Source organism: Ambystoma mexicanum, chromosome 10 (assembly GCF_040938575.1).
Source record: "Ambystoma mexicanum isolate Mex_15411 chromosome 10, UKY_AmexF1_1, whole genome shotgun sequence".
Classification (NCBI taxonomy): Eukaryota; Metazoa; Chordata; class Amphibia; order Caudata; family Ambystomatidae; genus Ambystoma; species Ambystoma mexicanum.
In genome coordinates this window covers 316,994,958-317,008,817 of record NC_090932.1, presented here as the reverse complement: position 1 = coordinate 317,008,817, position 13,860 = coordinate 316,994,958, and the positions used below count along the sequence as shown (strand labels likewise).

The following is a 13,860-nucleotide window of genomic DNA, read 5'->3' as shown; positions in this document are numbered from 1 at the left end:
AGATATGAGATAGCAAACAGAATCAAAATCCAGCCTTACCTAACAAAATTTGCAATGTCATAAAATGACACTTGGAATTTGGCAAATAATTAATTAATGTGCGGTTAAATCAATGAGGCAAATTTCTCACAATAGCAGGAATGTATAAATACTAGCAAACACAATGCAAGGTATCAACAAAAGGCATACAGTTCCAAAACAAGTTGAAAGTAAGAACACAATGCGGCCGAATCACACGTTGGAAAGTTGCATGTTTCTCAATTGCAGTTTTAAATGTCAAAAACTTTAAGAAAAACAGGTGAAATACTCCAAATTGGAATGTGGTTTTTGGGCTGGGGAATAGATGCAAATCACAGGGACGATATAGAACTGAAAGGATGTCTCTAGCTGAATAAATGGATGAGATCTGCTAGGTGGAAGGAGGTTCAGTTTTGGGAAAATAAAACCATTAAAGAGAGAAAATCGGTTTGGAAAGAAAAAGACAAAGTTTACTTATACTAGATTATCAAGAAGATAGCGCTACCCATGAAACAAGTTAAGCAGCCGGATTAACCCGCTCCACGCCGCGTTTCTCTTCATGTGGAAATTACCTAAATTATTATAAATATTACCAAGGAGTTACAAGATGGGGTGAATGAAAGAATGGCGCTAGCACTAGGAATCGGGGCCAGGATGCACAAAGAATTCTGACAATTGAACAAATTACCAAGGCATAATTAGGGTTGCTTAGAGAGTGGTACAAAGACAACGGGTCAAGATGGGGTAGATTATGTTGCTTTGGGATGGTGAATACTCACAATCTGCTCTTGAATTTGGGATTAGGAACAGTCAACCGGGTTCTGGACTCCAAGGCTCGGGTCACCTGGTAGCGGCGGACTCTTCTAGCAGAACAACAGCTGGGCCTGCCTGGTTACTGGATAGCAAGTACAGCTGGATGGCAGGGGTACAGCAGGCATGCAGGAAGTGGGCAAAAAGCCGGTCTGGTCACGGGATGCTCCCCAAAAGTGTACCACAGCTTTTCCCCTTTGTTCTTGTGGTTTTTAGTGGGATTTCTGGATCTAGGCCTTGCTGAGATAGGGTCAGTTTTGCTTTGGCCTGGCAGTAGAATCTGAAATCTGGCAAGATTAATGTAGAATATCAGGATACGCCGGGCTGGAAATTCTGGAGAAAGTGTCTAGAGTTCTGTCAGCCTCCCTTATTTATAAGGCATGGTGACATTATAGGATTATATGGTGGGGCAGGCTTAGCTAGGCATGCCTCTTAACAACTGTATTGGTCAGGGGTGATTGTTACCACCTTGCTGTCAGCTGGTTGGATTTAAAGGATCATCCCACAGTTACTTTAGCTAAAATCATTCTTCACATAAATCACACATTTACGCAATTGTGGCATTTCTGCAAATTACCTAGGCAGATTACATATTTCACACAGAGCATGACAGTCCCACTCTACAGTTTGTAAGACTTGCTTTTATCCGCCTAATCATTTTTCATCATTTTCAGTGAGAAATATTCGACCTAACATCCTATAACTTTATACACGTATAGAGATTATCATAAGGCATGTAAGTACTGAATTTCACAGCGGCATCATGTACACTTTTCTCAAAATATCAAATTCTCTGCCATTTGTGTTCCCAATATGGCAGTGAAGGCTACCACGTCTTGTTTAAAAGCCACAATAATTACATTTAGGGGCTGATTCATGGAATTACTTGCACCGAAAAATGGTTGATTTGTGCACCATTCTGCCCGCAAATCCCTGTTTAACAAATGGGGATTTGCGGGCAGAATGGCGCACAAATCCCTGTTTTTCGGCGCAAATAATTCCATGAATATAGCCCTTAAACTGTTAACTTTTTACATTCCTGCAAAGTCCTGTTGCAGAGATAAAAGTCTTAAAAGTTGATTAATAAAATAGTATTTTGACACAAATGGTCAGCAATGTCTACCAAATAAGGACATAGCTTACAAGGCTGGTCTGGAGTTGGCTTTGAAGCTCCCAGTAAAAGTTGTGAGGACGTGTGATTTCCTATTTCACACGTATGTGTCCCAGAATCTCTATTGTAAGAGGTCTCTGACCAGACAAAAAATCTGATGGGTATGGGATGTTTAGTGCTTTTTGTCCATTCAAAGTTTTCAAAGGTAGCAATTAGCACACATGTGTCCCAGATCTATTGTAGCTCCTTCTGTTGCTAGAAAACCACCAAGGAGAACCTGTTTGGCTGGTTTCAGAAGGCAGCCCATGTCTTTATTTCTTTATTTTAATGTATTTTTGTTCTGAATCAGAAGCAAGCCTGTTGAAATAACACAACCCATATATGTTTCCCAGCAAAACCCCCTTTAGATTGCTAGGCAAGGATACGTTTTTATTCAACACTGTACTTTTAAAACAGGCTTTTTTTTGGTTTGCAAAAGCCCATTTTGACACATGGTAAATGCTACTAGGATGTCCCTCTCAAATTCAGTTGTTCTCTTCCATCTGAATTCCCACATTGTTCTGCAGCCCCAGCCAGTTTCTTTTATACAGCAGTTTGTTATTGACACATGCCCTTAAAGCTGGAGTTTCTTTGAAGCATTGATTTTTGACATTTTGTAACCCAAAAGACAAGTGTTTTCCTGTGCGGCTGAAAGTAAAGCTTCTGTTAATTTCCCAGTTCTGGCCTGACACAGCCTGTCATGCAGGGATAATGCTCTCTTCTGCTAGTGCACAATCTGGATATGGATGGGCATGGCAGGGCCTCATTGATAAAAGCAATGTGATTTTGAATATATGTAAATAGCGTCAGGGCAGCATCCTTTTCAATGTAAAATATTCCCTTTTCAATGGGAACTTTTTGTAAGCAGCACAGCAGCGTTGCTTTTCAATTTGCTTCTTTTGGTGCACACAAGAATACATACTGGTGGCCTTTCTCAGTGTGCTCCCTGTTCCAACTTGCCCAATAAGTTGTTTGGCAAGATGGTGCAGCCATCATTTTGTAGCTGCAAAACACAGTTTTGATGCAGGGCAATGGTGCTGAAAGGAGCCAGCGCAGCCATGTTGCTGTTAACTGCTGAAGTGCAGCTTGATCATGGATGGGGATTCTGCTGAGTGGGTCTATGTATCCCACACTCCTGAAACTGTTGAATTTGGTTTCTGTCTTACGTTTTGAAAATAATAATACAGAGTGCCAAAGCACATAGCTATATACCTGCTGGATGCCTATGTAAAGATGTATTTTGGAAGTCCTTCTTTGTGCTATTAAGGTAGCTACAATGTTGGTGGGGCCAATAGAAAAAAAGTAAAGCCATCATTATGAAAGAAGGGGGGTTTTCATTGACCTGCTATGAGACGTGAAGACTTAAGAAGGGAGTGCTGTTGCATTGTGTGTCACTGTGCATGAAAGAAGTGACTATTTGCTGAGGCACCTGGAGTTCTCGAGGGACTGCGTTCATCAAATTACAGCGCCCAGATGCAAGTGACATCAATCTGTCATCATTGGCACTAGAGAGATTAAATGTCACTGTCTATGTGAAGCTGAAGTCATTGGGCTCACATATGGGTGGCAACAAGGAGACTTGTCAGAGTAACTTGCTCAAGAGTGTATACATCTTAGTATTTACTTAACTATATAACTTCAAAAATATCTTCCTTTCTCACAGCAAGGGTTACAAATCTGTCTCTGTGCTTTCAGGTTAGGCTGTTGTAGAAGAATGCACTAATATAACAAGGCCAGGCCTTATAATCTTTGCACTGGCCTAGTTATAGAGAACTTCATTTTGAAATATATACTCTTGCTGACAAGATGGAGTTTCACTTTGACAGACAAAAGCAGACTTATTCACACGCCTTCCAACTGATGCACATGCCTGTTTATGAATCTCTGCCGATACAGATAATTTGCAAGTTTAATTGAGACAGCACCTAGCTGTGCTGATATCTTATCGGAGGTATAGAGAATGTTTCCTGAAAGTCAGAAGCTTAACTGCATTTACAAAGAAAATCATTGTATTAACTGAGTGGTGTGAAAGGACTCCTTAATAAAGCTCTAATGTTTTTTGCTGTGCTGATAGGCTACAATGTATTCACAATCTGTATAACACGATACAGTGGGGGCAGAGGGCATGCAGGTATAGGATCGCCTGAAGTATCTTGTTGGTATGTGTTCCTGTGCCCACTTCAAAACTGCTGCTATTAAATATCTACTGGGTGTGATTTTTTTTCTGTGACATTGTATTGTCCTTATTTGTGATTCACTTCAATGATCTCACCACAGCCTTAGACAAGATCAAGTGAGGCTTTCTTTGGCAAACACGTTCTGACTGGGACTTCTCAGGGGTTACTGGTCCTGGATCAATCACTGTCTACAAACACATGGGTAAGGGTTAAACTCGATGAGAAAAGGGGAAATTGTAGGAAAGGATACAGCAACAGGGGGATGAAAATAAGGTCGTGTTTTGGCCCATTTTTTAATATATTGACTGCTGATATTTTCTACTCTGTAACATCGCCTCCACCCACAACAGTCTGTGTATGTGAAAAACAGTTGCTATTGTATGCCGATAACACTATTGTTCTTCACTGAACACCAATTGTATTTCAGAGAACATTTTATGCTCTTGACATGTATTGCAATTGTAATGATCTAATTAGTAAGCAAAAAGAAGGCCTTAAGATTTGTAAAGGTCAATGACAAATGTGCTTAGAGCCTAGGGACTTATACATTAGAACCGTACTAAAATATTCCTAGCCATGAATTTTGTTTGACAAGAAGACTTAATGAGGCCCTTCAATGAAAGAAAAAAAATGCAAAAGTTAAGTCGCTAACAGTGGCCCTTACAAGTTTGATGGAATCTGTGGGGCTTTAACCTCAAAAACTCAGACTGAAGCCTATTTCGGTAAAGCATGTCTGGTGATCACATTTGCTGGTAAAATATGGATACATACCTGCCAGATTATGTTGGACATAATCGAACCCTGTTTGGATATTACAAGTCTGTGCTTTTATAATAAAATCTTAAGTGCTCTAGATGGTATAGTATTGGTGTGCTTAGGCAGGCCGACTTTGTCTTACCTAACTCCTAGTATACTTGATTCCTAGAGATACTAGAGATATTTAACGGCAGGAATAAAGCAAAGCCAGGATTGGATGTTCTGTTCATCAGGAAACATGTGACTTTAAAGAGGACAAAGAGTTTTTATTTGAATTTCTTCCACATTTGAACAATAGGAATGCACGGTAAACATTGGTCAGTAATCAAACTTTTTATGTTTTACATTAGCTAGAAAAGAACTACAAGTCTAGCAAATGCTTCTTGACATTCACTCACCATTTGGCTTTTAAGAAATCGGTAAATAAAGCTCTTATGTGAGAGGATTTTGAAAGGGGTGTAACGTATCTAAAAGGAAAATGAACACTAGGTAAATATGTAAAGTGGTAGAAAGGAAACATGACAGCCTTATTTAAATTAGTCAGTTAAGACAGTCATGAGTTAAGAAGACTTTATTTGTCGGTACGCTTTAATCAACTGGCCACACTTTAAATAAGGAGTGTGGGTCAGGTGCAAAAGTATTTGTACACCAAATAACTAAGACGTTCATCAATATTTAAACAACTTGACATTTGGTCAACGTGTCTTTAAATGACTGCACCAGCTAGTGGGATAATATAAGATTATAATCAAGTTCCATAGGAAATGTGAAAATGTGAAAATTGAATTGCTAATTACTTTTTACTTGCATGACGTAATTGGCTGATATTTTGCAAATCAAAGGTTTGTCAAAGGCCCCAAAAGACTGGACATTTTGGGAAAGATTAATAAAAAATGAAAAAGGTTATTAAGAAAACAAATAATTGCCTACTCCCATTCATTTCGCCATAGAGAAAAAGTCCACATTTCTGCGCAGCGCACAGCAGAAACCGCTGGACGGAATTTGACCAGGTGTGAACCAACTTGGACACAAAGTGTTGACTCGATTTACGTGAGAGGTCTGGGGTTATTCCGTCCAGTAGTTTTTAAAATATTTGATGTACAAGGGGGTGCTGGGTGCCAAGTTCAGAACGCAAACGTTTTAGCATAACCAGAGTTATCTTTGCATAACAGGTGTTAAAGTAGAAAACGAATCGGGAATGAAAGTGCATCACATGAATAACCGGGGTTATTTTATGAGTAATCAGGGGTTATATTATGGATAACCACAGTTATTTGTAGTACATTACTATTATCGAAGTTATACAAACCAGGGTTATGGGAAAACGTTATTTTTTTAAGAGAGAGTTAAAAAAAATTAGATTTGTTTTTTAAAAAGTGGAATGTTAGAGCTACTGTGAGGTGTGGCTAATGGATGTGGCCGAAGACAATGGCTACTGGGTTACTTTAAGGAACTGAATGGTGCAATACGAAAGTGGACACAGCCGAAGGCCATAGCTAGTGGGCTGCAATCTAAACTTCCTGGGGGGAACATATCAAGGGACCACAGGAAAAGGCTGTGGTCACTGGCCGTGTGCAAAGGCCATGGGTAGTGGGCCCATTTAAAAAAACCTATAGAAGCAATATGTAGAGTGGCTACTGCTAAAGGCTGTGGCTAGTGGGACTAGAAGAAATCTATTGGGGCTGTTTTAAGTGCTTAATTTGTGCCGGTGTTTGCCGGTGGCCAACACCGACACTCTTTTTTCACCACTGGCTCTCTTTTGAGTCTGAGTGCAGACTGCAGCTGAGCTGGAGAGTCATTCATTGGTCACGCTCAGGCCTGGCCATGCTTCGTTGTTGCAATTTTATTTTTTGGCAAGATCTGACTGCTCCCAGTCCTCTGCCACGGAGCAGACAGTGACAGTCAGATTTTCTTCAAAAAATAAAATGCCAACAACGTTGCAGCCGCACAGCGCTCTAAGGCTTTTGCAACAGCTGGCCTGCTATTAAGCAGTCCACACAGTGATTAATAGCTGGTCAGCTGCAGAGGCCTTTTTGCGCTGTTCAGTGCCCAGCAGCCTCATTGCTGGCATTTTTGGCGGCAAGAAATTTGACTGCCCCAGTGCTTGACTGCACAGCAGACAGTGAGAGTCAGATCTTTTTCTTAAAACAAAATGCCAACAACAAGGCCGCCCAGCGGCCGCACAGCGCCCCAAGGCCTCTGCAACTGGCTACAGAGGCCTTTGTGTGCTGTGCTGCCACCGGGCCGTTTCGTTGGTGGCATTTGTTTTTGGTCTTTTTTTTGGGAGATCGCTGGGCACTGACCCTCACCCTCCCTCATAGGTGCTGCTGCAGTGCTACAGAACTGCATGCACAGGCCCCGCATGGGCCCGGCAGACCAGCAATGAAATACTCCTTGCCGTTGGCCAGGGCCAGCAATATGCAGCATACCTGCTGTTTGCCGTTGCTGTCCGTGCCCGGGCTCATGGATGCTGAGGCGGGTCGGGTCCTTCCAGCCAGTAAATTGTGACAAGTTAGTCAACTTGCCTAGAGGACCCAAACTGTCTTTTGAATACAAAACAAACAATCTATACTTACTCAAGTAAGTTGCCCTAACTTGCTTGCGGTTGCCTAATTAATTTAAAACTGCTGCTACACCGCCCGGTAAGCAATCATGCTCCGAATGGCACACTAGCTTATTTCTTCTCTTTTACTTGCAACACCGGGTGTCACACGGTCAGGTCACACGTTTTTTGAACGTGTGCGTGACTGTTCCTGTGTGCCAGCCAGGCAAGGTCAGTGAGACTTAGACACAAACTGGCTGGTGAGCACGGGCAGGCAGTAATACAGGAATTAGCAAAGGCGGCCTGCAGCAACAGAGCCTTTTTTTCAGCCCTTGAAGCAGCCAGGACTGGGACAGTACTAGTACTCCCCAACTCCACTCCAGTCCAGCTCCCAGTCCCAGCACGCTCTAGGCTCAAGGTGAGTAAATGTGTCTGAATGCAGGCAAGTCGTTCAATCTCACTGTGCCTAACCTATAAAAATTGCCAGGCCCAGTCACTAATATTTCAAAATGGTCAGCTCCTCAGAGTAATTTTATGCACTCATGGTTTAATTGGCGATAGCACAGCTTCATGTAGGGAGCTCCAGCATATAGCGCATCACAATTTGTTTCTTGGCGCACTCCTGGAACACTACTTAAAGGAATGGGACCTCCAACTAATCTGTATCCCCCCCATCTATGCTGTGGTGTGTGTATTTAGCTCATTGGACCAAGTGTCTAGACGTGTGTTCAGATGCACTCTGTTGCCTCTGGGGGTGCCGGAACCACTACACCTACCATACCATTTTTTTCCAACTTTAAAGCATTATACTTCCTCAACCCATGTGTGCTCATCCCCACCCATCCAACTACTAGCCTATGCCAGCAGTTGCTGCAGTGCCAAACATGTGGCATGGAGCAGCAGTAGTGTGATGGGCTGGTGGTGGGCCGATCTACCACTCAGCTGTTCTTAACATAACTAATTTTTATGAGTCAACATTTTGAATAGAAAAACAATAAGGACTGGCATCAGTGGCTCAGTTATCCCCAGCGTTGACCCTGGTTATTTTACATTCACGGCTCCTATTCCTTATTTCACCTTGTCACTTCTTTTCACCTCTCTTTCTCAACACTGGGACTAACTGGGGCACTGATATCAGTCCTTATTGTTTCTTTATACAAAATGTTGGTTAATTAAAATGATTTATGTTGTAAAGAATTGTGGTTCGAGTAGTTTTTGGGTCCTCGCCAGTCAGCAACCAGGGATCTACAGAGACAGGGGGTGAGGGGTCTAAGGACTAGGTGGCGATCTGGGCACAGTGCCGCAAAAATACAAACAGCAGCCGTGCTGACTAAATGCATGATTCCTTTTTTTTAAGTCAGCCAGTGCTGCACACAAGCAGAGCAAATGTGCGGCTATGCCACTGTGCCACACCTGCACCATTCAATTCGTGGGATGCCAAAATAGCATGCAGACCACCGTTTTGGATCCCTGCAATGTATGGAGGATGAGCTGATGGTGAATGATGCCAATATTGAAGCCAGATGTAACCTCTATGGGTCCTCTTCTGTTAATGTCATACGGGTCCTGTCTTATCCATGGAATTGACACTTATGTTGATGAGCGGTTGCATGTGTTCGGTGCCCCGGGCACCAGTGTTTGGCTTCCAGAAGCTGGTGATCGTTCTGTGGGAGCAGGATCTGGCCAGCGGACGCTGGCAGAAAGGAACCACAGCAATTAATACAAGACATACAATTGTGATTGTTTATAATGGGGTTGTAGATATGATAGGCAACATTGAATTGCTAATGTTTTGCTTTACGTTAAATCGAGAAACACTGGTTATGCCAACATTAACGTACAAACACTGAATCCAAATGAAGTATTCCTGTAATTCAAAGTCCATGAAACTACAAATTAAACCTTAACTCACAGTTCGTCACTACTCCACACAGCTCACTTTAAATATTAAGCCGTTGGCTTCTATGCTATATTCAAAATGACTCAATTTTAGCATTCCTAACATTTGTAGACTCAGAATGTGTTCCATTGAAATAAATATGTGCATTAAGCTACTGGGATTTATGTCGCACTCACTGCGCTGCCATTTGCATGGTCTCCAGGTGCTCTGGTAGATCTAGAAGAGAAGCTGGGCGAGCTAGGTTTCTGGAGAGTGGGAAAATGCACAATAGCTTTGCTGTTGTGCTGGTCTGTGCAATTTAGAAGTACATTGGTACTCCGTGTGGGTCCATTTCTAGGTTTTCTATGCCAAGATGAAATATGCTGTTGTGTCCGAAGGGGAGACTCCACTGCCCGAGGTGCTATGATACAATGGGTGAGGGATGTGATTGCAGAGGTGCAGTTTTCTGGAGTTTGATGTCTCTTAGGAGGAACCTAGACTTTAAGAATGTGAGTGCAGGAAGCAGTCAGAGACTTCAGAGAGAAGTTTGATGAGGGGTGCAATATTTTCAGAAAGTAGCACAGCACGCCTTGGAATACATAACAAAACATTGGAAGTCATAGCAGCCCAACAATCTGGTGCTCCCCGCCCACTCTGTACTTCTAACATTGGACTCTGCATACAGCTCTAATTTCACTATCTCACTTTATTAGTAAGGCCGTGGCTCTCTCCATCCCTTTCTCTAAAATAGATACAGTGTACTCGCTGCAGAACATTTAACTACAATTTGAAGGTAAATTAATACACTTGCGGTCAGCAGGGTTGAATGTTTTCTCAAGAAGCTTAAAATGGTTTCTATGAAAAAGCAACAAGGCTATTAGTACGCTAATTAAAGAGCAAGAGAACTCCTGCCCGAGAACTGGCATTAAAGAATAAATATTAAGACATGCTTTCAGCTCAGGGAAGAACTGTCTTTAACTGCTGTCCAGTACGCCCCCACATCTGCACATCAATGAATAGTGACTGGGTGTGCCAGGGATATGAAACTGCTAAAAACCCAACTGCTATCAAGATATTCAGATCAAGCTGCACTAACAGCACTGTGCCACAAGAAGGCGTTCTACTGTGATGACTGCTGTCTAAAGATGGCCTTTTGAAAAAACTAGAACCACAAACTGCTCTGGCCTATATGCCACCAGTCGTAACATTACCACTAAATATGTCTGTTGATATGCATAAGTGAATGTAAACAAAATTATGTGTCACAGCTGAATGCTTTAAAATGTGTTTGGAATCATTCCCAAAGGGTAACAGAAACATTGGGTCTTTGTTTCTCAGTGCAAGGCTTGCTCTTCTTATCTTGATGCTTTCCTTAAATAAAGGAAGAAGTTAGCCTAACCTGCAGTTTTCAATCATCACCAGTTTAGTATATTTGGATTGCAATTGGAAATCTTCTGGAGCGGTGCCAAAGAGAGACCTGATAGCAGCGGCCCCTTGGATGGCTACGCCTTCTGGTGGATGAATTCCTTTCACTACCCAATGAGTTTCAAGGTGTTAAATGTTTTCGGATTTAGCAGAGAAGTATTCTGGCCTGCTTCTTGGGTTACATTTTTCTCTTACTGTTTCAACTAGAAGGCTCATTGAACTATTTTGGAAATATTTGTTAGCTCTGTTTTAGAAAGAAAAAAACCCCACAAGATTTATTTTAAAATCCTAATAATTCACAAAAAGTTCCCAAGATGCAGAACACAAATCGTTTTAGAACATAAACTGAACAGCAGATCGGATTACAATGAAACAGAACTTTTTGATGACTATTTAAAAAGAGAAATAGTCAAGCCTGTGGAGGGCCTCTATCTTTGGAATAGAAATCCAGTAAGTTAAGGGAAAAAACATTTCTAACAAGCATCTAAATGAGGACTTCCTTAAGGTGCCATCGCATTATGTTAGGATGGTCTGCCTCTTGTGATGATGCAAGTGGATTCCAGAGAGCCTGCTGGGGCTGTGAAGACTACTTGAACAAGACAAAGAAGGAGGTGCACACCAGAGTTTGATATATTTTGAGGGAATATTCTCCCAGATACCACCAGTGTGGTGTTAGTATTCTTTATTACTCATGAGGTGCAGGGGAGGAAAGGAGGGTTTTGGCACAAAAACCCTATAGTAGACAAGAACTGAGGAAGAGGACCCAAGGTTGGAGTCCTCCCGTCCCTTGCACACTCTGGGGTTACGCAACAAAGGGGTAATTATTTAGGACAAGGTTTCAGTATTCTATTGAAGAGTCTTGTGAAGTTAGATTATGGTGTTCCTTATTAAGATCAAGCAAGAGTACTGTAAATGGGGTTAAAAAATAGAGGAGAAAAATCTCCCATTTATTCATAAATGGTAATGGAGGCAGAGGTAATCACGAAAAACAGTACATTGTCTACATAAACATAGTTAACAGGGATTCCACTATGGATGGCTTGACGCGTTTCGAGGACAATCCTCTTCTTCAGAAGCCTCTGTGGAACTATTGTTGACAATAGTATATACATGGAGGAAGCAAAACAAGATATAAAAGAAAAAGTTTTGTTAGACATAGCTCCAGTAAATCGGTAACGTATTCATTGGGCCTCATTACGAATCAGGCGTTAAGGGGTTAACGGCGCCGTAAACTGCGCCGACCCTTAACGCCTTATTACAAGGTCCCTTAGCGCCATGGTGATATTAATGCCTGCTTTTTGCAGGCGTTAAAATCCATGGCGCTAAGGGACCATGGTGCTAATTACGCCAGCGTAATTTACGGTGGCGTAATTAGCACCTTCCCCACTCCCATTATGCCCTATGGGGCAAAAATGGGAATGGGGAAGGGTAAAATGGGAAATGGGGATTTACCGCCCCACTCACCTTGGAATGGGGCGGTAAATCCGCCATCCACCATGGTGTAAACGTAGTTTACAGTAAGGGTAACTTACCGCCTGGGTCGTAATGAGGCCCATTGTGAAATCACACATATAGTGTCTCGTACTATACAGAGAAACAATCATCTGCTTAAAATGTTTACAGGTGCCATACATTTCTAGACCTTAATCTTGTCTAATCTGTGCTAAACAGGGTGAAAAAATATATCATAAAACTATGAAGGGGTCTCGTTCGGCCTCTAATAGCAGTAACTATGAATGTGACGGATGATGTTTTAAATTACAGGGAGGAGTCCTGTTTAAATACATGTACAGTAATGAAGACGGCACATAAAAGAGGGAAAAACACAATACCTCAAAAATTGAGTGGGTTGAAGTACTGATAGGTAGGTTCTGTGTCTTGTGTGGATTCAACAATTATAGTACTGGTTCGATCTGGTGGATAGCGTTAGGGCACTACAAGAAAGTGACCAAAAGCAATCTGTGAAACAAACTTGTTGGACTCCTATAGCGGTTCAAAGAGAATCTGTGTTAAATTCAATGCATGGCTACGTGCGAGTCTACAGAAGGGGGATGTAAGACCCCCAAGGTGGAGACCTAGTGTAGATGATCTCAATTCAATAGAAAGGTCTTCAATAAGTAACATTTAATTATAATATCGAGTCAGAGTCTACAGAAGATTTCAGCTGACAAACTGATGACTGTAATTGGGAATGCTAGGTGGCAAATGCCTCGGAAATGTGGAAACAATATTGTATCTAAAAGGTAAGTTGAATGGGTGAACTCACATCAAATTGTGAGGTGCTACACAGAATGGCGCAATCTTAATATCATTCCTCTAAGGGAAACAATTCACTGTTGAAGTGCAGACATAAAAATCATTCATAAGCTGCCGCAAAAGAGTGGCTAAATATAATCTGGAAAATGAAAGGGCGAATAGATGTACAAACCTAATGATAGCCAGTGGTGAAGCAAAAGAGCCTCCTGTGGCAAAGAACGTATCCACTGGGACATGTGTATCGTCACAGAGCCGCGTGCGGAATAGCGAACAGCAACGAGTTGCAGTGTCTACAGATATTAGACGCTACGAGCGTTCTCTGTAAGAGATAAAAATATTGGTATGACTCTATTGAACATTGAGGATGTCTAAGGGCGGAGTACAGCAATAGAGTATGTTGCAAAAGTACCGTAGTAGCGCGTACCTGATGTCAATCGTGTGAAGTGCAGGACGCGTTCCGTAGCTTGATCCGTGTCCATGGAGACAGGGGATCGTGTACAAACAGGCTTTTCTATAGTGGGCGTTACTCAGACCACAAATTGGAAAAAACGTGTAAAGAGTAAAGAAAATAAAGAAAGGACTTCTGTGATGGCATCTAATATTGGCGGACATCTTTGACAGGAGTGGATACTTAACTATTCAATGGTACAATGCGTGATGAAGCAAATTTTTTTATATATATATCCTAGTTGGGGTAAATCTAGTCAATCTTGAAATTCTGCATTCCATGTATATGTGTACTGGAGGTTCTTTCCAAATATATTAGTTAACATAATCCACATTAATTTTATATGGATAGACGTCAAGTTTGCCATATAGACAAAGTGTGCCTGTTGGTGTTAATTCC

At 41.7% G+C, this 13,860-nt stretch overlaps 1 protein-coding gene across 2 annotated transcripts in view; it reads right to left on the bottom strand.

Moving 5' to 3' along the window:
• The window catches only part of ADAM9 (ADAM metallopeptidase domain 9), a 1,404,333-nt gene that overhangs the window by 1,197,297 nt on the left and 193,176 nt on the right, over positions 1–13,860 (bottom strand). The window lies entirely within an intron of this gene.